This window comes from Colossoma macropomum, unplaced genomic scaffold (genome assembly GCF_904425465.1).
Source record: "Colossoma macropomum unplaced genomic scaffold, Colossoma_macropomum, whole genome shotgun sequence".
Classification (NCBI taxonomy): Eukaryota; Metazoa; Chordata; class Actinopteri; order Characiformes; family Serrasalmidae; genus Colossoma; species Colossoma macropomum.
This window is the reverse complement of record NW_023494792.1, coordinates 53,973,581-54,001,019: the sequence shown is the minus strand read 5'-3', so window position 1 is coordinate 54,001,019 and position 27,439 is coordinate 53,973,581. Positions and strand designations below refer to the sequence as shown.

General features: G+C 39.7%; 1 pseudogene; it reads right to left on the bottom strand.

Moving 5' to 3' along the window:
- LOC118812534 lies at positions 1–26,353 on the bottom strand (annotated as a pseudogene).
- Positions 26,354–27,439: the final 1,086 nt, after the last annotated feature.

The following is a 27,439-nucleotide window of genomic DNA, read 5'->3' as shown; positions in this document are numbered from 1 at the left end:
AACACCTTTTTATTAATATTTCATCCTTGGTTGACTTTCAAAAGGCTTTAACATGATTTTGTAATTTCAGCAGATGCATTGTTTGGGTCTCTGTCAAATGGTCTATCCCTCTGTCTCAGGCAGCTCTACAACATCATCATAGTCTGAAAGTGAAAGAACAAGAGTAATTATAACTCAGTGTAAAATATATCTCATAGCATCTAAAGCAATGCTATGTGCAAGAGCAAAGAAAAAAACACAGTTAATCTGTCTCCACCTCAATAAAATCTCTGTAGACTTACTTGCTGCTTCTCCTAAATCCTGTCCAGGACTGATGACATCATCATAGTTCTCTGGTGTGTACACTGCACCCACATATGTGGACAAATTTTGATATCAGTGGTTTTATTATTGAACTGATGCTAGTTCACCATATGTCTCAATGCATTTCCTATTTTTAGAGAAACAAACCTGCTGTAATGTGTGGATTCTCTCCTGTAGGCATGGCATCGTCATAGATCTCCACCTTGTTCTCTATCAAAATGTAGAAGTAAATGTCAGTATCAGTGTCAGTAAGCTTGATATTTTAATGTTAATCATGACAAAGTGCAACTGTCTCTGTTCAGCAGTAACTGAAAATAGTAAATTATTAGAAGTAGCCTAGTTGCTGCAGAAATCTAGATCTCCACATATGTACAGCTTCATTCTGGAAGGGTAAGGGCATCGTTAACACAACATGCTTGGAGATGAGTTCTAACTGCTAAATTGTGCATACATAACTTAACAAACATCCACAACTGGCTATCAATGCTTTGACAGTAGAGGGAAAGAAAGACTCACATGAAAATTCAAATCTATTCAATTTGTACTAAAACACAAATCAATTTGTAAAGCTACATTATAAAAAAATTCAACAACAAGAGATTTTCTGGGGAAATACAAATCTGGGAAGTACAAACATCCACTTGGTTGTGAATTAGTGATTTACCATGATTAAGAGACCATTGGAAAATCCCTGAAATGCATGGCTTCTTATTACATCAAAATACCAGGGCCTGTAATCATAAAGCTTTATATAACAGGAGTGCTGAGCTAGGATCAGATTCCTCTCTTATTTACTATGACTTTACTGACAGGAATATATCCTAGATGGCAACAGTATTTGCAATCACAGAGATGAAGAATTCGCCAATAAAGGTTCTGTACTTAAGTGCTTACACAAGTGACTAAACACTCACTAATATAATGCTCACAGGCACACAAGAAGAACAAAAATGCATATTTTTATCACATCGATATGAAATAATGTACAACCCCAATTCCAAAAGAGTTGGACAGTATGTGAAATGCTAATAAAAAAGAAAGCATTGATTAATAAACTCTGTTTGACCTGTATAAGTACAACATTTGATATTTTACCTTATGAACTTAATTGTTTTTTGTTAATATACACTCATTCCAAATTAGATTCTTGCAATACATTCCAGAGAAGTTTGGATGGGAGAATGTTTACCACTGTGTTCACCTTTCCTTTTAGCAACACTTAGGCCCCAAACAAAGTGATTCAGTTTAGACAGTGGATTTTTTTTGTTATTCTTCTGTTACATGTTTTGTACTTCAGTTGTGCAAGCATACAGGGCCCTTGTCATCATATTTTGAGCTTAATAAGACACATTTTCAACGTGAAACAGTTCTGGACTGTAGGAAGGCCAGTCTAGCACCTGCACTTTCTGATTATGCAGGCACGCTGTTGTAACATGTGCAGAATGTAGCTTGGTGTTGTCATGATCAAATAAGCGCAAACATTCTTGAAAAAGACAGTGTCTGAAAGGTGGCATATGTTGCTCCAAAATGTGTTCAGCGTTAATGGTGCCTTCACAGATGTGCAGGCTACCCACTAATACCCCCATACCATGGCAGATGCTGGTTTTTGAACTTTAAGTTAGTAAAAATCTGGATAGCCCTTATCTTCTTTGGTCCAGAGAACACAATGTATAGTATTTCTATAAAAGAATTTAAAAGGCTGACTTGTCAGGCCACAATACATGTTTCCACTGTGCTTCAGTCCATTTCAAATAAGATCAAGACCAGAGAAGTTAGCTGCATTTCTGTATGTTGTTGACATATGACTTCAGCTGTGCATAGTACAGTCAACTGGCCATAGTACAGCCTTAACTTGCATTTGTGTATGCGGTGAATAGTAAATAGTGTTTACTGGCAACGGTTTGTCAAAGTATTTCCGAGTCCACATAGTGATATCCCTCACAGAAACATCCCAGTTTTTAATGCGGTACAATCTGTGGGATCGAGTGTGGTTTTCAGCCTTTTCCATTATGAACAGTGATTTCTCTGGATTCTCTGAAATACCTAAAATTATTGCAATTTCTCACTGAGGAATGTTATGTAATGTTAGGAATGTTATTTTTATATTGTTTTGCTGATGCATTTTTGGCAAAGTGACAAGTTTTGATATCAGAGTCAGCAAATATTTACCAAAATGCAACGAAGTTGATAAGTTAAAACACAGAGGAGTTGATCTGAAAGAATATTGCTGCACCTAACCGTGCCTGGTGACATATTCTATACCAACCCCCCTTTTACATTTAGCTCTACGCCAGGCTACCATCTGCACAAATATATCTGCCACACTCACATGAGCCTGTGTGATGATCTTGCACCTTTCTTTTAGCATTTGTGTTATGATCTCAAGAACAGATTCGATTATCCCTAGACTATATGAATATGGCAAAGAAAGAATGGCCAGTAACTGCGGTGTGTATAATAAAGTTAGTACTTGTTACTTTGCAGTGAGTAAAGTGAGTACTTTGCAGGTAAACCGAGCCAATCAGCAGTGACAAAACTATTTCACAATGAAACAGCAAAAAGCAGGACAACCCAAATGTTAAGAAGAGCCATTTTGTCCTTTCAACAAAAATTAAACCATCTTGGGAGCCACAACATTTTATGTCCATTTTACCATCATGGCTGTAAATATGTCTCAGGATGTGCTAACATACTAGTGTAGACATACTGTGTTAAAAGTATAATATAAATGAAAACACAGACTTACTTTGCTTTAAGCTTTAGCTTTTCTGCAAAAGTAGAATAGTTTCTTCTAAAATGTCTCTCACCGCTCATTTTTTTACGAGGCTGAAGTCAGCTTCTCATTTGAATTATCCTGTTCCACCTTAAATGGTGCCTCAGGTGCCAGAATGTAACTGCTGCACCATTTAAGTTGGAATGGGAAAATTCAAACAAGAAGCTGGCAAAAGAGAAGCTGACTTCTCAGCTTCTCTTAGTGTGTTTTTAGTGTTTGATAGTTACTTGTTACAGATCAAACATATCAGGAAACCAGCTGGAGTGCTTATAAATGCAAATGAGTCCATTCGTCTCCAATTCATCAATGTTCGTCTTAAATCTTTCTCTTTGCCTTTTCATTAGCTACTAGCTAGGCAAAATTGTCTGTGTTGCTATGGTGACCAGCAGTCTGTGTACCAATCTTCAGGGTTAAAGGGCAAGTTACCAGTTATACATCAGCTCAAGCATTTAAAGCCGTTTTATGTTAAAACTGCATTAAAATAATCCTCCTTTGCAGCAAAATAAAGCTTTGTTGATCATTCTATGTTTACCTCAAAATCTAATTCTGCAGTGGAGCCACAACAGGGCAGTAAAAGACCCACATGCAGCTCCGTAGCCGCATGTTGCTGACCCCTGAGATAGGGTCTCTCATCCTTTTCCACCAAAAACCTCTCTGATTGATCCCACTTTGAACTCAAACACTACATATTGCATGCAATCTTCTCCAAATGGTGCACTTGTTTTTGTCCACGATTCTTAGAGAAAATCAATCAAAGACCAATCAAAGAAAGCACGAAGGCCCACAGGAAACCAAAATTTTGCTGAAAAATGTTATTTTTTGAAATTTTCAAAACAGCTATGTTTGAGTGTTGAGTGTGACAAAGCTGCCTCTGTGTGCTGTAATTGCAGGGCCTGTATTCCTATTGTTTACCATTGGAACACTGGCCCACTTGTGTTGAGAAACCCTGGTTTAAGACAGAAATGTTCTGGTCCTCTTACCTGAGAGAAGCCCCTCATCCACATCCTCATATCCTGAATTCTGTACTTCAGAGACGAAGCTTCCTGTGGAAGGAGACACATAAAATTATACATACATTTAGTCTAATTCTCCCTCTACTCCACTCTATCGGTTTGAATGTTGTGATTATGTTCAATCTCTCAAATAAAACAAAGACACACTGAAATATTTGGTCTATCATTCAGTTGTCAAGTGGTTACACATCACATCAACACATTTACTGTCAAGTTTGTTGGGCAAGAATTGTGTTGATGTATATAATTATGTACATAAATTATGTCCAACCACTTGACACACTTTAATCATTCAATACACCATTTTTTTAGTGCATGGAAATCTGCACATTCTGAATAAATTATTGTTCTGGGAAAATCTGGGATCCTAATGTCATTGCTTTAAGTATAAAATATAAAAGTATTATTTACCTCTTTGAGTCGTTCTTGTATTAACAGATCTACGGTTGATCTCCTCATACACTACATCAGTCCTCTTCCTCAGGCCTTCATATAATACCATTTGCCCATTCTTAGAGAGCACTGTGAGCAGAAGTAGAGAGAAATAAGGTGCCACTAAGGTAGGAGCATGCTCAACTGCAACAAATTGATTAGATGTGTGTTCTAAAAATAGATACATATACATGATTTTTTTAGATGTTTTCGCTCATCTACTACACCTGATTCATCTAGTTAACTAACGTACAAGCTCCTTACATGCCAGGACAGATGTGTAAAAGAAAGTAAAACACAAAACTGTGCAGACTAGGACTGAGCACCACTGCATGGACAGAATGACCAGATAGTGGATTGTAGATGATCTCTGAATCTCTCTACCTCTCCAGAGCAATTTGTTCTGGTAAAACAGCACAACCAGAAGCACTAAGGCCAAGAAGAGCATAGTTCCCAGCACCAGTAAAGCCACTGGAGAGATGGACAGAATAGCTGGTAATGGTGTTTGTGGGGGAGATGTTGTTCTCGTCTCTGTCTGACCACCTGGAAATAAAAATACTAATATAATAGCCATATAGCCATAAAAAAAAAAAATACATACATACATACATACATATACACACACACACACACACACACACACACACACACACACACACACACACATATATATATATATATATATATATATATATATCAACAAAGCAGTACCTGTGATGGGAATGGTGGTTATTGTGGATGTAGGGGAAGTAGGGGACACAGTCATGTCTGTAAAAAAGAAGAAAAACAGAAAACAGTAACAGCCTTAGCAGAACAATAAAACAGAAAACAGCCTTCATGTGATGATGAAAAGGAATGATGACGATGATGATGAAAATGAGTTCAGGGAAATATTTTAGCGGGGCATTAAACAAAAATCGATTTTCACTGAAGTTGCTTTTCATTCATGATTTTGACGGTGTGAAATACATTTGGATTCATTATTTATAATTTCTTTTATTTATTGCATTTCAGCAATCAAATGAAGTGAATCTCATTGTATTGACTGACAGTTTTACTTGTTACAAACATATTTTTTAAAACAAGCAAACTTATCAACCAATACAGTGAGATCATGTCTGTTTACCTTTTATTCCGTAACGACAGCAAACAATTATAAAACTATGTTTCTGCACAGAGCACCACATTACAGAGCAAGTGACCTTCGATAATGTTTAGAACAGAAAAAATCTAATGCACACACAGCTCTTAATGAACAATTTTCACTCTTGTTCTTGAATTGTATGCAAAATATGAAACACATGCAATGTTTTATCTCAAATGTAAAATCATGTCTGAAACATTTCAAGGCATGATTTGCAAGTTTCTGTTAAACTTACGGCCATACAGAAAGAGAACTAATCATCACTGAGGAACACATATGACAGGTACTGGAAGAATTCCAATGCCTAAACTCCTGCTTTATAACCACCAACCTCTGAATTGGTGCTGAGGCACTGACTCTCTGATTGATCCCACTTTGAACTCAAACACTACATATTGCATGCAATCTTCTTCAAATGGTGCACTCGTGTTTGTCCACAATTCTCAGAGAAAACCAATCAAAGACCTTTCAGTCCCAACCCAATCAAAGCAAAAACATGCAAAACTCTTCTTTGCTTCCTTCCAATGTCAGCATGATGCTGTGTCTTGAAATGATGCCTCTAGCCTCTAGAATCTAATTTGGTGTAAACTCTAGACAGTTGTTGTCGTATGCCATCTTTTAATAATGTTATCTAGTTCTACTTCTGGTTTTTGTTTCAGGCAGTTAATTTTACCTATAGAAATACATATATCTCTACATATATATATTGTATGCTACTGTCATTTTATTTTTATACACATAATCTTTATTCCCCTTTTAACCAATTGGTTTATTATTCAATTTTGTAACCGTTTACCTATGTGTGTAAATATATATATATATATATATATATATATATATATATATATATATATATATATATATACACACATACTAACATATATACTAATAGCTAAGAAGAGAATTTAAAACTTCAGTGATCAAATTTCTTTACAACACATTATCAATTATTAATTATCACCATTCCTATAGTTGTTGATTGTGTCTATAGGGAAAACTATCAAGTAAAGGTTGTCACTTTACTTGGAGGGACACAAAAGCAGTAATTAATGGTTAAGTAAGAGGAATTTAAGAAGTTAATGGTCAAAATGTAAAGATCTAATGGTCATGGGCCCTTTTCACAAAGAGTCGCGATTACGTCCGGATTAAGCATTAGCAGTGAACTATAATGCTCAAATATTGAGCTACAACAGTCATATGTTAGTTTTCGTGCACTATCATGACAAAAGGAAGTGAATGGAAGCACTGATTTAACTGTAAACACAGCTAAAATGCTGTGTGTGGTGCAGCCCTGCTTACTACTGCTGCAGCTGCTCACATCAAGCAGTGTCTCTGTAGTTGTACAACATGCCAGCGATTTCTGTAATATTTTTGTTTTTAAAAGAAATTAAAGTTCTTCTGTGTAGTATGAATTTGGTAGACGTTGTTTAGCTGTAGCTAACTAGCAACGCTAGAAGCCATTTCTAACTGTAGCTGTATTCCCAAAATAAAGAAGCTAGTTTGCTTTCATGAGCTGCTGCCACCAGCCGGCTAACGTGGAGCAGGTTCTGTGGCACATTTAGCTACATGATGGCAGTGACTTCTGACATAAACACAAACAAAAACTTTTAGATGTAAAGTCTATTTAATAGACATCGTTTAAACTGTATTAGCTTATGGTAGGCTAGCAGGCTACAGTCGCTAATTAGCTAGCCTACCGTTAGCAGTTTGAGCATCAGCTTCGTATGAGCATCAAACTTTAAAGCTAGCTGCCGGCCATGTTAGCGATCTGCCAAACAGCATTATTCTTATAGTTTCATGGCATTTTTTGAAGCAGCACTTCAGAAAACATCCACCTTTCACTGCTCAGTCAAAAACGAGACTCCTAGCTAACCTAACTTGTATGTTAACATCGCGGTTCTGCTGTGACGTTTGAAAAAGCTGCTTCATGTTAGCCGGGCTAGTTTGGTTAGCAGTAGCTTCTAGCCAGTATAGCTAGCTTAATATAAACAGAGTCTATAACATTCATAACACATATAAAAGTTCTTCTTTCTTTTGAAAACAGAATATTACCGAAATCGCTGGCGTGTTGTACAAAGACACAGAGGCTGCTTGATGTGAAGCAGCTGCAGCAGAACTGCAGTAAAATCAACACACAGCATTTTAGCTCTGTTTACAGTTAAATCAGAGCTTCCGTTCACTTCTTACTCTCACTGTCACAACCGTGCAGGAACACTAAAATACAGCTGTTTGAGCGTTACAGTTCACTACTTAACATTTTGACATCACGTCTGCAGTAGCTATATGGAGAGGAAGTGAGTTTCACCCTGCTAATGCTTAAACCGGAAGTGGAGTTAATATGGAGTTTGATGGGTGGAGTTTGATGTCCAGCAGTGAGTGCACTCCTCCCCTGCTGACCAAACTTAATAGTATTAAAATGACAACAAATGAAAAAACTAAAATGTGACATAAAACAAAATACAGTGCTGTTAACATAGTAGAGTGATTGTTTAGTGTAATTAATTCCCTAAAATAAACGCTGTATTATTGCAGTGTATGACGAAGCTGTGTTTGTGAGTCAGTAGTATGAAACAAAAGCACAGTGTAATGTGTCTTTAAATGGAACATGAAATAGTTGCCGCACTTGTTTATATCAATGTGCATGTAAAGTAAGTACAACCACTTTTGTACTGGACTGTTATGCACACAAATTAGTATTATTGATATTTTCTACTGTTGTTTTTATTTTTGCAATTACAGATTATGTTGATAATAGTTTGGGTTAATTAGCCACATATCCAGCATTTATGCCCAAATTTACATGCACTCCTACCAGATATGAGTTTAGTTTGCACAGATATGCCAAGATGAACGTGATGAATAACAAAACCGTCAGTGAATTCGTGTGCACTCATCTTACGGTCAGATGTGACCATAAGCATCTTTAATGAACAAGAACCAATGTGAGAAAAGTGAAGCAACTGAATATATGGAGGTGATGGAAAGTTAATTAACAGATAATTAGCGGGATTAACACATAAGTGCTAGTAAGTTATCACGTTACTTCTTTATATGAAGAAAAACACTTATTAGTTAATTAACAATGTAATAAGCAGCAATTAGTACACAGATAATGAGCAAGTAAGCCACAAACTAACTTATGACCTAACAGTGTACTTAATTACTAATTGATAAGTGCTTAATCAATTACTAAGTAATAGCTAATGCTTAATGAAGAGTTAACTAATAACTAAATAATGGGAAATTAATAGTTGATTATTATATAATTAATGATTGACTAGCGACCCTTAATGTAAAGTGTTACCAAAAATAATTGTTATAGTTTACCCATGAATACTACAATAATAAAAAAGAGAATCTAATTAATTAAAGGCCACTGCATAACAAAATGAGGAGAAAATAGAGGGTGAATATCTTCTAATGACAATTTTTAATTGTTTGGATCCACAACTCTGAAACTCAGCATGATACTCTTACCTGCACAGGTGACTGCAGCGTCCTGACTGTGGGAGCAGTCAGTGTGGTTCTTCAGGGAATGAGGACAGTCCCACAGGTGAATCTCATTCCCTCTACACTTCACTCTGTTCAGCCAGATAGGCCCTTCACCAGCACCAAAGATAGCACTCCCATCAGCACTCAGCGCCGGGCCACAGCCCAGCTGCCTGCAAACCACCTGAGCATCCCTGATGTCCCACAGATCATCACAGACAGACCCCCACTTTGAGTTATGATACACCTCCAGCTTCCCAGAGCAGCTTCCCTTTCCTCCTTTCAGCCTGAGAGGCAGGTGATCTATATGGCATACATTCCATATTATAAGACATGGTAAAACTACTGTAATCACAAAGCTAACAACACTAAAAAGATCATGAAAGTGTATTTTTATTATAAGAAGTACATGCTGGGGTCAAAAGTCAGTTTAACTTGTCATTAAGAAAGTTAATGAGCCTGAGCCTTGTACAAAAATATTTATGATTAACACTTTTATGGTTCAAACAATAGAATGATTCTTACTTGAGCACTCTCTCCAATTTGGATATAAGGAGCAGTTTACATGGTTTTGTAGTAAGAGATCATTTTCCTCTCCTGTAAATATGGTAAAATCCTTTTTTTAACTGTTTATGTATTTTATTTACAAAATAAAATGCTAAGACAATTAGGTAATGGAGATTTTCTGTCAATTTTATTTTACAATTCTCAGAAAGTCAACACTGCAGAAATCTTTGTGTCTAGGCAACATCTAAAAGCACTGTACTGGAGAGAAGAACTGTGTACCTGAGCAGGTAATTTGTGCCACCTGATTGTGATTATCACACTTTTTCTGTCCCCAGGGGGAAGATGGACAATGCCACAGAGTGGAGTCATGTTTCCTACATTTCAGATCGTCCAGCCAGTTAGAAGCTGATTCAACTCTTGCTTTGGCCCAGGATTTGCTGCCAGATCTTCCACAGTTCAGTTCTTGACAAACCAAACTTGCAGTTTCTTTGTCAACGCTCTTAACACAGATGTTACCCCAGGATCCATTGTAAAACACTTCAAGATTCCCCTCACAGCCATCAGTGAGTCTGATCTCTTTGTACTCTTGTGGGAAAATGAATTGAAGAAAGAAGTTTTATACCCAATACACACATATTTATACACAACTTAAGCAGACCTCTATTTATTTCTCCATAGAGTAAATCAACACACTGTAATTCCATGAACTTCATTATACTAGTTAGTCATTTGTTAGTACCTTGATAACATTCTGAGAATATGGAAAACAATTTGGAAATGTAATATTTGCTCCGTTTCCAAATAATGCTTGTGTCAGACTAAATATCATTAGAAAACTTTAGCAGGTTGAAGCATCATCATCATATTTTACCTGAGCACACAACTCCTACGTCCTCCTTGTGTCCACATTCATCCTCTCCACACAGCTGAAATCTGCAGTTCCACAGTGACGTCTCGTTCCCCTCACACTCCACCTCATTCAGCCATATGGGTCCAGTTCCAGGTCCAAACCAAGCTGGTACCGGAGCACTGAGGGCCACTCCACACTGCAGCTGTCTGCACACCACCTGCGCATCCTTAATATCCCACAATTCATCACTCACTGTCCCCCATGAGCCGCTGTGGAAAACCTCCAGCCTTCCTGCACAGTCTCCCCCAGAACCAACCAGCCTGACGGAGCTGTTTGCTTTGAAATCAGACCCAGGCATACACAGAAAGACACATTCATGCATAAACATAACAAGGCATGGTGTAAGTAGGTACATCCTCTCAGTAGCAGGTTATAAATTATTTATTCACAATTTTTAAATTAAGTGGCCTTGTGACATGGATATTAATATTTTACTTACTCAGGCAAGTGATTGACAGCTGTTCCCTTAATCTGCATGGAACAAGTTGTGCACGTCTGCAGTTCCCCAAATGAGCTTCATTCCCAGAACAACTGAAACCCATCACACACATGTGTCTGTGTTCAGGACTGAATGGAGAGGAGCTGGAGACGCTGAGCACAGAGCCACAGCCCAGCTGTCTGCAGACCACAGAGGCCACAGACTCACTCCAGGAGTCCAGCAGAACTCTCCTCCAGTCCTGCATGAAGTACACCTCCACCTCCCCCTCACACTCCATCCCTCCAGACAACCGCACTCGCCCCTCATGAAACTCCAGGGATGAACCTAAATGAAGTCATTCTGTTGATTTCATGAGATGCTTTACTTTTTATATCATATTTAGACATTAAACATGTTTTTACTTATGACCTGTACATCTCAGAGAACTCACCACTGCAGATGACACCAGTGTCCTGTTTATGAGAGCATGCAGTTCGACTCCATGATGAAATGGGACATTTTGACAGGTGTTTTTCGTTTCCCTGACAATCAAACACATCAGCCCAGATCCGGCCACTCCCCTCCCCAAACCAGTCTGACCCCAAAACAGCCACAGCACTCCCACACTTCAGCTGACCACAGAGCACATTGGCAGCTCTCATATCCCAGCTTACATCACACACTGTGCCCCACTCACTGAGGTACTGGAGCTCCACTCGACCAGAACAGGAGTCCAAGCCGCTCACCAGCCGAGCCCCAGTGTGACCTGTACATAAACTAACAGCTTAATAAAACAACAGCTAACAGAATACAGACATTGGAATTGTTTTTATGTATTGGCAAGTCAGTAATATCAAATAATGCAAAATAAATAATTTTATACTTAACCAGAACATATTAGTCCCACATCATTATCATGGGTGCAGTTGTGTTTGAGTGAAGTTGATGTTGGACAGAAGTAAATTTGAGATTCATTTCCTCTACACTGAAGCTCCTCTGACCACACCTGACCCTCCCCTCTGCCAAAAGCAGCTCCTCCCAGCACCTCCACAGGAAGCCCACAGCCCAGCTCTCGACACACAACCTCTGCATCCTGCTGTTCAAAGTCAGCATCACACACTGTGGACCAGGTCATCCCATGACGTACCTCCACTCTCCCAGAGCACAGATGAGGACCATCAATAAGTCTGGATTTTCTGTGACCTGTGTGGGATGTTACACTGCATAATGGGTATGTTTAATGATCTAGTAATGCTATACACAAGTAACATAATTACATAGCCAGCGTTCTAACAATTTGTCCTACCCATCAGTCCTATGGCCCATCTGTCCTATTGCATATTTTTTGTGCATATCATTAGTATAGTGTATAGCTTAATATTACTATTTACCCCCTAATAAGATGATTTAGCAAATTATCCTACCAGTATTTTCAATGACAGTAGCATTATCTGTAGTTTTATGTGAGAAGCTACCTATAAAAATGAGCTAGATAAAACATTATGACAAGGTAATACAATCAATCACAACAGAAGGGCGACAGCGCCAAATAAAAAAATCCCAAAGAATATGAAAAAGCAAACAGCAAGTGGACTGCACAGTGGAACCGATCCTCCTCTAGTTAACTCAGGTGGAATGATTCAGCAGAAGAATTAAAAAGCAAAGATGTTGAGTTTATGGACAGTTGAATGCTGACACACTGAAAGTGGACCATAATATTGAAAGCACTGGTGTAACACAGTCAGCGCATAAATTTGTTGAAAGTTGTGGAAAGGAAGTTAGAAAAAGAACATAGAAGAAAAAAAAATAGGAGAGAAGAGCAGTTTCAGGCGTGGTCTAACTTTTGCTATATAATTGTATGTTGAACCGTATGATTTTTTTTATATTAATGAATTATTTGTATACATTGTTGTATACTTTGAACTGCTACTGTTAAACATATAAACTGTTAAGGCTCATTGAAACATACCTGAACAGATCACTTCAGCATCAAAATAATGTTTACAGCTATGTTCACCCCAACCCAATGATCCACAGTTCTTCAGTGTACGCTCTGATCCATTACAGTCCACATGACTCATCCAAATTGGTCCAGATCCTGGTGCAGAATTTTGAGCACTCAGTGGCTCCCCACAGCCCAGCTCTCCACACAACACTGCAGCAGCTTTCATATTCGCACCAGAAATGCACACTGTTCCCCACTCTTCTCTGTGAAAAACTTCCACTCTTCCACCACAACGACTTCCACCATCCACCAACCTCACACTGTCTGTGAGTAAGAGATAAAGAGAGGAAACAAAAGATAGAATGAAAGAGACTGTTATATACAATAGATGGACAGATGAGACAGAATCAGAGCACATCATGAACTTGTGTTGAACACAAAAACTCTTACCAGCACACACCAGTACTACATCATTATCATGAGAGCAGTTGTGTTTGAGTGAAGATGATGTTGGACAGAAGTGAATCTGAGATTCGTTGCCTGTACACTGAAGCTCCTCTGACCACACCTGACCCTCCCCTCTGCCAAAAGCACCTCCTCTCAGCACCTTCACAGGAAGCCCACAACCCAGCTCTCGACACACAACTTCTGCATCCTGCTGGTCAAAGTCAGCATCACACACTGTGGACCAGGTCACTCCATGAAGCACCTCCACTCTCCCAGAGCAGCGAGAACCACCAACCAGCCTGACTCCTTAAATATTATTGTGAAAAAAGAAAAATTGTTCAATGTTTTCTAATGATTATATCTGACATGTAGATTAATTTGTATTATTTATTTATCTGGGTTTTCTTTGTGTGTATAAAAAAAATGAAGAATGTATATTTATCCAGATTGCTGCACACGTGTTTCTTTAGTAGATATCTGACCCTAACGTGATGGTAATGTATTGTTTAACTTGTAGATTTTATAGATTACGATCATGGATTGCTAAAGGGACTTATCAATAGTCAGGAGCATGAGTGCTTAGGTCAGTGTGGCTGCCATAAATTGAGAAACTTCTCTCCCTTATGAGCATTTGCCCAGTTCCTTTATCATCTAAATAAATTCTGTTTCTGTCTGTTGGAATGCTGTTTCCCAGAAAGCATAAGCACTTGCCTCCTAAGTATTTACTCACAGAGGTCTTTGCTGTCATTTAGAAAATATTTGCTGTCACCAAGAGGGATGGTTTCATGAAATATATATATGGCCTGCCACTTGCTGAGGTTTCTGAGATGCTGGGCCACTTTGAGTTTGATTGTTTGCCATTTGATCTTTGCATTACTCCCAGCACTTTTAAACATTTGAAGCAGCAGTGTAGGAGTGGCCGGATTTCTAAATCTGATGATATTATGGTATACTCTCCGGACTTCCCTATCTACCTATTTCCAGCATCTACATGTGGTCTTCGCACAGCTGTAGAAGCATGGGTTGAAGTTATAACCAGACAAGGGCAAACTGCTACACAGGAAGGTGAAGTTTCTGGTGCACATAGCTGCTGGCCTTCAAGGTCTGTTGTTCAAGGTCTTACTGAAGAGGAAATCACTATTCCAGACTCTCCAGTACCAGCTACATTCAGGCAACTACAGGCCTTCTTTTGTCTTGTGGCTATCCTTGCTGCCAGTGGTGCCCCCTGCAGATAGTTCTTGAACATTCTGACCCCTGAGGGCCCCCCTCCTGCGTAATAATCTACAACCTCTTCTAGCTCTTAGAAGCAAGCTACCCTCTCCGACACGGTGAACGCAGCTAACAGGTGAGCCAAACTGTTCCCAGAGCGAGCTAACCACTCGGTCACCGAACGCTACCTGTTTGGTCCTCACTTCATGCACTCGGAGAAGTATTGGCTAGCCTGTCTCCAAACAGTAGCCTTCTGACAGCTAGCCACCACACTACACTGTGCTTCGACGGAAACATGTTGGCAGTGGACCCTTCCCTCACCATGGAGAAGTGCCAAGACATGCGTCTGTGGGAATAAGATCTCAAGCATGGACACCCACTTGGCTTGCGGCTCGTGCCTAGGGCTGCAACATGCCCAGGCCGCGTTAGCATCCCCACGTTCGTGTAGACACTGTGCCCACTTTTCTCTTAACAGCCTGAGGTGCAGGCTAGCATGCCAAGCTAGCCTGACGGGTAAAGATCCCATGGTGAGGGAAACCATTCTCCCACCACTAGAGTCAGCAGCAGGCTCTCAGGAGCCCGACGTTCCTGATGGAGCTACCTGGGGCGACCAGCTTGACACGATTTCTCCATTAGGCTGACAATGCGGACACCAGCCTTGCGGCTATGTACCCCTTGACCACAGATTGCTCAGACTCGGGGAAAGAGTTTGTTGCTCTCACTTCCGAAGAGGAAGAGGAGGAGGATGACAACAAGTCCTTCATTACCTCTGCACAGGCTGCAAAGCCCATAGCATCGGAGAGCGAGTGCAGCACAGCTGATGGGCTGCCACACCCCACCACCAGCATGGATCTGCACAACATCTGCAAGAGGGCGGCTGAAAAGCTCGGCATCTCTTGGCTGGATGTCTTCAGAGAGACCAACACGTTGCCAAAGGAGAAGTGCTCCGTAAGACAACTATTGCCTGTTTTTCCGGAGTGCCTGGAGGAAGCCACACGTTCGTGGAGCAATCCTTTCTCAGCTAAAAACTCCCTCCAAAGAGGGTCAGCGCTCGACTGGGTCGAGATGGAGAGAAGTGGTTTCTCTCATCTGCCCCCTGTGGTGCCCATTGTGGCTTCTCACCTCCACCCACCCAGATGTCCACCATGGCCCCACCCTACCCTCCAGAGCTGACTGCCTTCAGTCCTCTATGACTGAGAAAAGCTAAAAGGCTGTGGCCATGTCTGTAAGGGCCCTGAATGCATCGTCAATGCTAACGGCCTACCAGGCGGAACTGGAGGAAGAAATGACAGCCTCACATAGCCCTACATTGTGGGATGAAGTTTGTGTGGTCCCAGACCTCTGTCTGCGTCTGCATAGGTGCACAGTTCAGGGCTCAGGGAGAGCCTTGGCCCTGATGGTAACTCAAGAATAAGCACACTGGCTCGGTTTGTCACCAATCTCTCCCTGTTCAGAAGCTCTTTCCTGCCCTACAAACGGCATGCAGAGGCTGCATTGGCACCCACAACTCGTGACCGCACAAAGAGGAGGAGAGACCAAAAGAGCCAGTTACAGCCACAGTTGAGTCTCACAAGCACACATTAATAAAAATGCACCCAAGTGCCAAGGGCACATCCGTTCCTATAAAAGAGGCATACAGCTTTCATGTGCCCCCTCACTTGCACTCCCAAATAACGCCACGACATGGAGCTCAAGCTCCAGCCATGTCGCCAGCCATAAGGCTGCCCTGGGATGCAAATCCCATTCAGACAACTGGAAGGCACACTGACGCAGATGAGTCACCCATTGGGTCCTCTCGCCGAGAGGATCCAATGTTGGCAAACACACATCACTTGAAGTTGGGTTTTAAAGACCATAACCAGTGGTTATCAGCTCCAATTTGCTGTTGCTGCGCCTCATTTCAGTGGGATGGTACAGTCACAGGCTTAGGGGGAATACACTCACATTTTGCAGGAGACGATAATCTCATTGCTAAACAAAGGAGTGATAGGAACAGTACCTCTAACCGGGAGAGGTACTTTCTAGTTCCCAAAAAAGGAGGGGTATTCTGGTTCTGGTAATTTACTCCTTTTAGGTTGGCATCCCAACTAACAAAACACAATTTCCTTAGTTGTTTCTAATTTTGCTCAGTGTGAATTCAAAATAGTTAGGTTTTGTGAAATGAACTGATCAAGGATAGAACAAAAGGATTTATGATTCTAACAAGAGCACAATCTTTAACAAACTATGAAAAGTAAAATAAATAAAATTAAAACTTGAGGTTAGTGAAATTTACCTGAGCAGATGACACCAGCATCTAAACTGTGTTCACAATTATTTTTTCCCCATCTTGGTGATCCACAGTGCTTCAGTGTAGGTTCTGATCCACTACAGTCAACACCATCCATCCAAATGGGTCCTGATCCTGGTCCAAAGTGAGCTCTACTTAGTGCATCTACAGCCTCTCCACAGCGCAGCTGCCTACACACCACTGCAGCATCTCTCATATCCCAGCCACGACCACACACTGTTCCCCACTGTCCTCTATGAAGAATCTCCACTCTCCCAGCACAGCGACTGCCACCATCCTTCAGCCTCACACTGTCTGTACAACAGAGAGAGAAAGAGAGATAGAGAGAAGGAGAGAGAGAGGCCAGCACATTTCAATGTTGTGTAATTGTTGTGCGAGTAATTCCACAGAGTGTTAATAACTGTGGAAGAATAGAGAAAAGAACAGGAATATTTGAAAGTCTTACCAGCACAATCAAGACCTACATCACTGTCATGGGAGCAGTTGTGTTTGAGTGAAGTTGATGTTGGACAGGAATAAATATCAGACTCGTTGCTTCTACACTGAAGCTCCTCTGACCACACCTGACCCTCCCCTCTGCCAAAAGCAACTGCTCCCAGCACCTCCACAGGAAGCCCACAGCCCAGCTCTCGACACACAACCTCTGCATCCTGCTGGTCAAAGCCAGCATCACACACTGTGGACCAGGTCTTTCCATGAAGCACCTCCACTCTCCCAGAGCAGCGAGAACCACCAACCAGCCTGACTCCTGCATCACAGCAAAGAGGATGTTTATATGAATCTTTTAAATAAATAACAACATGAAAAGGTTTACATCTTGAAAGAAACGTACATATTTAAATGAATAAAATACGTATATTATTGTATATATTTACCTGAACAGATCACACCAGCATTTTGAGTATGATTACAGTCATGTTTACCCCATCCTCTTGATCTACAGTTCTTCAATGTAGACTCTGGTCCACTACAGTCCACATCATCCATCCAGATTGGTCCAGATCCTGACCCAAAGTGAGCATTACTCAGTGCATCTACAGCCTTTCCACAGCTCAGCTCTTTACACACCACTGCAGCATCTCTCATATCCCAGCCATCATCACACACTGTTCCCCACTGTCCTCTATGAAGAACCTCCACTCTCCCAGCACAGCGACTGCTACCATTCACCAACCTCACACTATCTATGCAAGAATGGCAGTAAGATTGAAAGACAGATAAATAAAGACACATACAGATACAATGTTCACCTCCTACACACATATTAGTATAGCATGCATACTGAGAAATGGAAGCTTTAGTGAAAGTTCTGCCAGTAAGACTCTATTGCTATGTCATTAATTTATTCGATACTCCTGACCAATCATGGCCTACACCTGTCTTTAAAATGACTCCACTTACATACCTATTCTGCTACTTTGAGGTGCCTACATTTTGACGATCCATGCTAGCTGGTGCCTCCGCTCCCTTTCTGCCTCTGCCATTTCTGCCCTGCCTGCTGTCAGTACCCCATGTGCTTCAAATGCCATTAATGAAATACCGCCCATCGTTGTTGCTGGTGTTCTGTGAGGTGAGGTTGCTTTGGAGAGAATGCGTTTCTCCTTCCTGATGTCATGCGTTCTTTCATCAGTTTGTCTGCTGTTTTTGGTGTGAACGAAATTAGTATCGTGTACTAACTGTTGTTAAGTCCTGTCTACTCCTTTTTAGTTGTTTGCCAGTTAGTTTCACTTTAAAGAGACATATTTAGTTTGCGGATGTATCTAGTGAGGTATTAGTAGCTGATGTGATTAGCGCTTAGCCATTAGCATTTTGCCTGTGTGTCAGAGCTGGTCAAGCAGTAGGACTGTTAAAACTAAACGAGTGCAGTAAAGCTGGTTTTATGTTGGACATTTTCAGGATGTTCAATTTTCTCTCTTTAAGAAAATGACCTATCGCCTATTTTTTTCACTTCTGAGAAGACAAAGAACAAACAACAACCAAATATATTAGCCTTCGGTAAATTTTGCCATCTAAACCTGTACAACTGTAAAGGCTTGCCTTTTAGCACATAAAAGGTTGTAGTGGCTAAGGTTATTGTTAGATTACTAAACGGGTTATGTTACTGTGCTGAATGTGGTCCGTGGCATGTTCGTGAACATTTAATTTGCCGTTTATTTTAATGAAGTGAATGTAATGGGCCTGTGGCCCCAAGCTAACCAAGTGAATGCTGTGGGCCCGAAGCCTGAAGCTAACGGAGTTAAGGCGGTGGGCCCAAGGCCCAAGTGATGGTCTCAATGCTCCAAGACCTGGACCAAGGACGGGGCCTACACCAAAGACTCTTTATTTCTACTGAATTGTTATTGTTCAACTTGTAAAATTCCTTTGAGGATATAAAATGTCTCTAGCCTCCTGAGTCTTTCTGGCAGAAACAGAGATTAACCACAAAAATGCTGTTCTTACCAGCACACACCAGTCCCACATCACTGTCATGGGAGCAGTTGTGTTTGAATGAAAATGATTTTGGACAGAAGTAAGTCTGAGATTCGTTGCCTCTACATTGAAGATCTTCTGACCACACCTGACCCTCCCCTCTGCCAAAAGCAGCTGCTCTCAGCACCTCCACAGGAAGCCCACAGCCCAGCTCTCGACACACAACCTCTGCATCCTGCTGGTCAAAGTCAGCATCACACACTGTGGACCAGGTCTCTCTATGAAGCACCTCCACTCTCCCAGAGCAGCGAGAACCACCAACAAGCCTGACTTCTAAAATATATCATCAGAGAAAAGACATTATTTTTTGTCATTTGATATTTGAAGTGCTAGTTCTGTTAAAAAAATCTTTCATTATTACCACTTTTATTAAGAAAACGTTTTACCATAGTTCTTAAATATAGTCTAAAGTCATATGTATAAATATATTGTGCAGTTTACCTGAGCAAATGACCCCAACATCCTTACTATGATCACAATTATTTTTTCCCCATCTTCTTGATCTACAGTTCTTCAGTGTAGACTCTGATCCACTACAGTCAACGTCACCCATCCAGATTGGTCCTGATCCTGATCCAAAGTGAGCATCACTCAGTGCATCTACAGCTTCTCCACAGCCCAGCTCTCTACACACCACTGCAGCGTCTCTCATATCCCAGCCTTCATCACACACTGTTCCCCACTGTCCTCTATGAAGAATCTCCACTCTCCCAGCACAGCGACTTCCACCATCCACCAACTTCACAGGGACTGTACGAGAGAGAGAGAGAGTGGGTCTTCAGTGTTGATGTTTATGAAAATGTCTGCCTATCCAACAGGACCTATGGCGATTTCATAATTTTAAAAATGTTCATTTTGGGGCCTAGGTGGTGTACATTTGTGTCCTTATTCCCTAAGTTATAGAGCTCAATCAGCACACACTCCGCTCTTTTAAAAAACAGACCTTCTGGGGAGACACATGACTAAATAAAACCAAGCTGGGGTGAGTATTCCCAGAGGTAATGACAGTAAAGCAAATTCAGAGAAGATGACTACAAACAGAGACTCAATGCGGACACAAGGCCTAACAAGTAGCGGCTCTTGGCTGATACCAACACTGCACCAAGATGATCAGAGCTCAAACATTAATCAATCTTTCCCTTTAGCTCTAGGAACTACTATGTTTTCCCAACTGCCTTAACATGTGGTTGATCAGAACCTGCAGCCTAGAAGGGCCGAACTGTATTGACAATTTCAATCTGTTCTTGCAGTGCAAAGAATTTTTACACGAGATGGTGCCCACCTAAGCAGGACTGGAGTTAAAGCATTAAAGAACAACCTTCTTTTTGCTCTTTGCCACTCATCCGCCCCTTGCACTGATTCACCTGCCCAATGATCATCAAACATGACACTACAAAGGGAGACACTTTAGAAAACTAGCAGCACAGAGCAACTACAACCCCTAGCTCATAGGTCGTAAGCCAGTCCTATCAGACCTCGTAAGTTGTAAGCCAATCATATCAGACCTGGGAGAGGGTCTCTGGTTTTATTCATTCTGCCAAGTAATGTTAGTCAGCAACCGCTAAAGCTAAAGACAAAGATAGGATTTTGGCTAAAATCTTACTAAAAGCAACACTAGACCTTATTCAAAATCTAGTGCAACAGTGACTAGTTACAGTGTGAATATATAAAACTACAATCTGGGTTTGTGGCAAATTAAGGTCAGTATAGCTGACTATTGGGTTTTTACTTGGTTGCTTGCAGATCTGTTGAAGGTTAATGTTCAAGAAGAAAGTGAGGGAGAGTTGTTCAAACTTCCAATTAAAATTAATGCTGCATTTAACAGAATCTAACAGAGAAACTATAATATTTCTCACTAAGATCATGAAATTCTGTCACCTAGCCTATTAAACATGCCTACAGAGTACAATCACACTCTTTCTGACTGCACCAAATAAGATTGAATGCATCTATAATTTGTGCATTTAAATAATATATTTAAGACCTTGCAGCTTTTCTAAGAGAGAGGAGATAACATTGCCTGACTTCAGTACCTTTGCTTGATCTGTGCCTGTTGTAAGTGGATGGATATAGTGCTTAAGTCATACTAGCTCTGTGCTTAATACAAACTACAAAGAGACGGATCTGCTGTGTGCCAATTAGAACAAATATGTATTTTTGATACTTTTTCTGGCTGTTGCTACTCTAAAGGATCATGATGAACAGACATTTTGGACCACTAAAAATTCTTCTGGGGGACCATGCCTTCAGACCCCGCTAGTTGAGGCTTAGCCTCCCCATCCATAAACCTCTAGTGACACTATTTACGCAAATAAAGTTTGTTTAAAAATTGTTTGGAGATTTGTTTATTAAATGAAAAGAATAAACTAATTATGGATAATTTATGGCTTCTTTATGATGACTGAAAATGTTAAATGCTATTTAACTGTGTAAGGTTAAAGGCCTTTGTGGTGGTCTCTTGTGATCCACATATACACTGCTCTCATATTTTAACCACCAAAGAAGTATATTTGATTAGATTAAAACATCACATATTTTTGTTCAGTCAAAACATCTTGCCCTCCTCTGTTAGTCAGTAGAACTAGAAGTAAACAGTTACACAGTCTGGTGCTGTGACTTTTACAGCCAATGTTAAGTTTCCTATTTATATTTGTTTGTGTTTTGATTTTGTTGTATTATAAAATACAACTTGCTGAGTGTTTGTTTGTTGCTAAAACAGTCTGAATGGATCAAGAAAAACCATTCTAAAGTTTCAAATATTGTTTCAATAAACTGAACATGATTAAATCCCATAGTCAGTGTTGTAGTCGAGGCCACTAGAGTCAAATCAGAGTCAAGAATGAGGCCGGAACACATTGAGTCAAGACCAAGACTTTTGAGTAGTTAAGTCCAGGAGTGGCTGAAACTGAGACAAGACCAAGACCAGATTAAGATTTTTTTTTCTTAGAATATATAAATGAAAGAGATAATAATAAATAATATTTAGATCATTTAAATCATATTTAGCCTAAAATTTTATTAATTATTACTTATAGGTTTTGTGAAACTTTGATTTGTGGCTGGATATTCTCTGTTCCTTTCTTCTTTAAAACTTACTCAGAATCACCACCTAAAGTCAACTGAACATAAACTAAACTACATCTATTTTTATTATTACATGAAAATATAGTTAAAAAAATAACATTGTGATCTGCCCTCAGGATATTTGAATTCTGGAACCAACAAACATCAACAAACAAATAATACTCAGCTAAGCCATTCTGGAAAAAAATAATTTAGATCCTCAACAAACAGATTTGACTTAAACATATACAACCGTGGTTTTCAATCTGTGGGCTGTGATAGTACTGTAGTTTTTAAATACAAACATGTGTACAATACAAGCATTTAACCAAATGTAATTTTAAATATGTCAAATATTGTTAATTATTTGTAACGACAAAACATTATATTTACATTAAGCTCATTGTTAGCTAGTTAGCTTCACATTTTCAGTGCAACCATAACCAAAACTTTCATAGAAAACTGAAAATGAGTAACTGCAACTCTGTGCTTTTAGCTCAGGGGTCTTTTTAAATAAAGCTTTAAAACCCAAAAACCTATACTGTCATTTGGAGACTAACTACAGCTAATATGTATCTAAACCTGTCAAATTGAAACAGAACTTCTCAGCTTTCCTCTCTTCAGCCTGACATCCAGCACTGCTGCCAATTTAGCCTTCTCGTTAGGTGAGCCAGAAAAAGACATTTTGATCGCTTAAATCTGCAGAAGCTTTTGTGGTCATTTGTGTTGACGGTGAGTTGCAAAAGTTTGGGAATCCTTGATGCAGAGAAAGGACTGTTTCATTCTGTTTATTGTGGTTTTGTTGACTCTCAATAATAACTCACCTTTCAATTACCTCAGATTGAGGCACTGCACTCAGCTGGTCTTGACCTTACCCCAAGACTGAGACAAGACCGAGTCCAAATGATGACTGAGATGAGAGCGAGACTGCTAGTTTATATATTTGCCCCTTCAAAATTTCTTCTATTTTTGCATATTTGTTGCACTTGAATGTTTCAAATCATTCAACTACTTTAAATATTACACAAAGATAACCCAGGTAAACACAAACTGCTGTTTTCAAATGATTTCATTTACTGAAGGAAAATGCTGTTCAGCTCTACCTGGCCCAATGTTAAAAAGTAATTTCCCACTTAGCTACTAAATCAACTATTTATCCAAATTCTGACCTGTTGAATTTAAACATCACTTAAACGGAACCTGTCTGATAATGTGAAGCAGACTAGAAGGTCTCACAAAGCAGCGCATAACATGATGCCACGTTCCAAAAAGATTCAAATACAGATGCGAAACAAAGTCATTAAAATCTACCAGTCTCATCCACGAGGTTACAAAAGAACCCAGACAAACGGCTAAAGAACTGCAGGCTTCAGTTGCCTCAGTTCATATCAGTGTACATGATTCCACAATAAGAAAGGCATCAACGGTAGAGCTGCAAGGTGCAAATCACTACTGACCAAAAAGACACAAAGGCTTCTCTCGCATTTGCCAAAAAAACATCTAGACAACCCCCCAAGACTTTTGGGACAATATTCTGTGGACTGATGAGTCCAAAAGTCAAACATGGTGGTTGTTCCTGCAGGACCTGGACAACTTGTCATAACTGATAGAACCATGAATTCTGCTCTCCATCAGAAAATCCTGTCCGCCTGTCAGTTTGTGACCTAAAGCTCAAATGTTATTGGGTTCTGCAGCAGAGACAATGATCTGAAACACACAAGCATGTCCACCTCTCAATGGCCCAAAAGAAACAAAATGAAGGTTTTGGATTGGCCAAGTCAAAGTCTTGACTTGAATCCCATCTCATAATTACTTTTTCATATGGGTGATACAGGTTTTGAAGAAATGTTCAATAAATGGAACAATAATTTAAAAGCTGAATTTTGTGTTTACTCATGTTTTCTTTATCTTATATTAAAATTAGCTGAATGATCTCAAACATTTCAGTGAGACAAATGAGCAAAAATGTGCAGGTGAGGGGCAAATACTTTTTTACAACACCGTTTATCTAACATAGAATCTTAAAGACCACAGGTCAATGAACTATGACACTCTGAAATAAAAAATGACATCTTAATGGAACTCCATTCCTAAGTTTAAGATAGAGTGTAATCAGTTAATATACCTTTTAAGTTAATGTACCTTTTATTTAGATTTCTAGATTTATTTCAGACTTTTTCAATACAAGTACCGCATAGTTAATTTGAAGAGTGCAATAAACTTACCTGTACTTGTGACAAGGTACAAGACCCAGAATTAAATACAAAACGTTTTTTGATGTGGTTCAGATGAATTTCAACATTGAGAGACTCCCACTCTCCCTAAATCTACAAGCAGAAAAATTCTATAAGTACTGGGTGAGCTCAAAGACAAGCATCAAGACTCTTCTCTCTCCTGGCACACAAGTGGTGGAACAAACTTCCACTGGCTGTCTGAACAGCAGAATCTCTTGCGCTCTTCAAACGCAAACTGAAGATCCATCTCCTTATACAGCACTTAAGCAAGCAATTATCTAAATAGTTATTGAAATGTGTTGTACTTATACTGTGTTTAATTCTGTATTTGTTTCTAGGTATCAGCACTAGCTTTTGTTTCTAGCAGTATCTGAGCTCAAGGGTAGTTGGACTCTTATTTGTAGTAGCTAGGATTCATTCTCTGAGTAGACAACAAAGCACTTTTATAAGTCTCTCCGGCTAAGAGCGTCTGCTAAATACCGTAAAATGAAAACGTAAATGGATTGAATATGTGGCTTTGATCCAGGCTGACAGCTTTGTTTGTTAGGTTTCAGAGATAGATCAAAAACTGTGACACACAGTAGATCTGTTTCTTTGTAGTTTGTATTAAGAAAACATATAACAAGCACTATATCCATCCGCTTACAACAGGCACAGATCAAGCAAAGCCACTGAGATCGAGCAAAGCCACTAAGACCAAGCAATGCTCTCTCCTCTGTTTTAGATCAGCTGCAAGGTCCTAAATATATTATTCAAACACAAATAGATCAGTTCCAGCTCAGCTGGTGCAACTAGAAAGGGCGTGATTTTGCTCTGTGGGCATGTTGAATAAGTTAGGTAACAGAATTTCATCGTCTTGGTGAAAAATACAGTTTCTCAGTTAAATTAAATTCTGTATTAATTTTAACTGAAAGCTTATACAACTCACCCTCACTTTCTACTTGATCACTAACCTCCATCAGACCTGCTCCCTCAGTCCTGTCAATCTCCTTCAGCTTCTTTCTCTCCCTCTCTGCCTGTGTTTAGTAATACATTCATTTTATTAAACTTAGATCTACAAGAACTCAAAGAAATAATGATCAATCAATTTATTTATTTATTTTTATCTTCTCATCCGACTGGCCTCTTAATTTCCATCTAACCTACAGGTTGAGGAATTGAGCGATATAAAACTGTTATGATGACCTTTTCACACAAAGCTGAATTTTCCGTTCCACCTTTAATGCTGCAGCAGTTTCATTCTGGCGCCTCGCAGCGGGAAAATACAAACATGAATCTGGCGAACAGGAAGCCAAATTCAGCCTCGTCCTTTTCACTGACGTTAATGTACGGTAAACAACAACAATAATAAAGCGCAAATACTGGTATGATTTTTCCAAATACTGATCAGAAATTTAAAAACAAAGAATATGCAGAGCTATCAAAACGTTATTTCTATCCCCCTTGTTCGTCCACACTGTTCAAGGCTACACCAGAGACTCTCTTAGTCTATCAGAGACTCAACCAGTTGGCTTGTCAGGAAGTTAGCTAATGTTAGCGTTAGCCGAGCCTCTTTACCTCACACAAACTCAAAATTAACTAAAGTTAGCTAGATAGAGTTAAGCAACAAAAATAAAAAACAGATAACCAGCTCTACTGACCATAATTTGCCACCAAATCCATATTGTAAGTGGTTATATTGACAGTGTTTCACTCTGTATACTACAGATGTTGAATGAGGTATAATGTTTATTTTAGCAAAATCCTGTTTTCGGCTCGGCTACCGATTACTTTGCAGTACATAAACAGAGCACCTCCCCCAGCTCTGATATGATTGGCTTACAATTCATGAGGTCTGATATGACTGGCTGAACGTTATGTCAATCTCTGGTAGGACAGCAGAGGCAGCGCTGCATTACCGCCTCCCCCAGGTCGCACCCTGCTTTTACAGAATAATGTGAACGAGAGTAAACTGTAGATGATAGGGACAAGTGATGTGCATTTACTAGGGGTGGAGGAGTGGGAGCTAAAATTACATTTAAGGGAGGTTAAAGACCGTTAAATAATTACGGAAGGATAGAGAACAGGAATATTTGAAAGTCTTACCAGCACACACCAGTCCCACCTCACTGTTCTGGGAGCAGTTGTGTTTGAGTGAAGATGATGTTGGACAGAAGTGAATCTGAGATTCGTTGCCTCTACACTGAAGCTCCTCTGACCACACCTGACCCTCCCCTCTGCCAAAAGCACCTGCTCCCAGCACCTCCACAGGAAGCCCACAGCCCAGCTCTCGACACACAACTTCTGCATCCCTCTGGTCAAAGTCAGCATCACACACTGTGGACCAGGTCTCTCTATGAAGCACCTCCACTCTCCCAGAGCAGCGATGAGAACCACCAACCAGCCTGACCTCTAAGATTAGAGATGCAGAGAAAATGGAATATTCTCCTAAAACTGATATCAATGTACTGATTTAGATTTTTTTATAAAAATAAATAATAAATAATAAATAAAAGACTTGATCATTTTTCATTAATAAACAGTACATCAAAGATTTAATTGGCTAAAAAAAACATTTTTTGTCCTGTTCCATGTCTAATTTTTGTTTCAGAGCAATTTCAGGATTGCTGGATCAGACAATGTGAAAACTTGAACTTGAAATGTTTTATCAGACAAGAAATTTCCCTTAAACAGTTTGATGAAGCTTGGGGATATTCTGGTTTGTGCTAGTTGTCATCAGACTCCCAACATTTAATTATCAGCATCATAAATGTTGTTTTTAAAATGCTTGGTAAATAAGGTATAATTAATTAC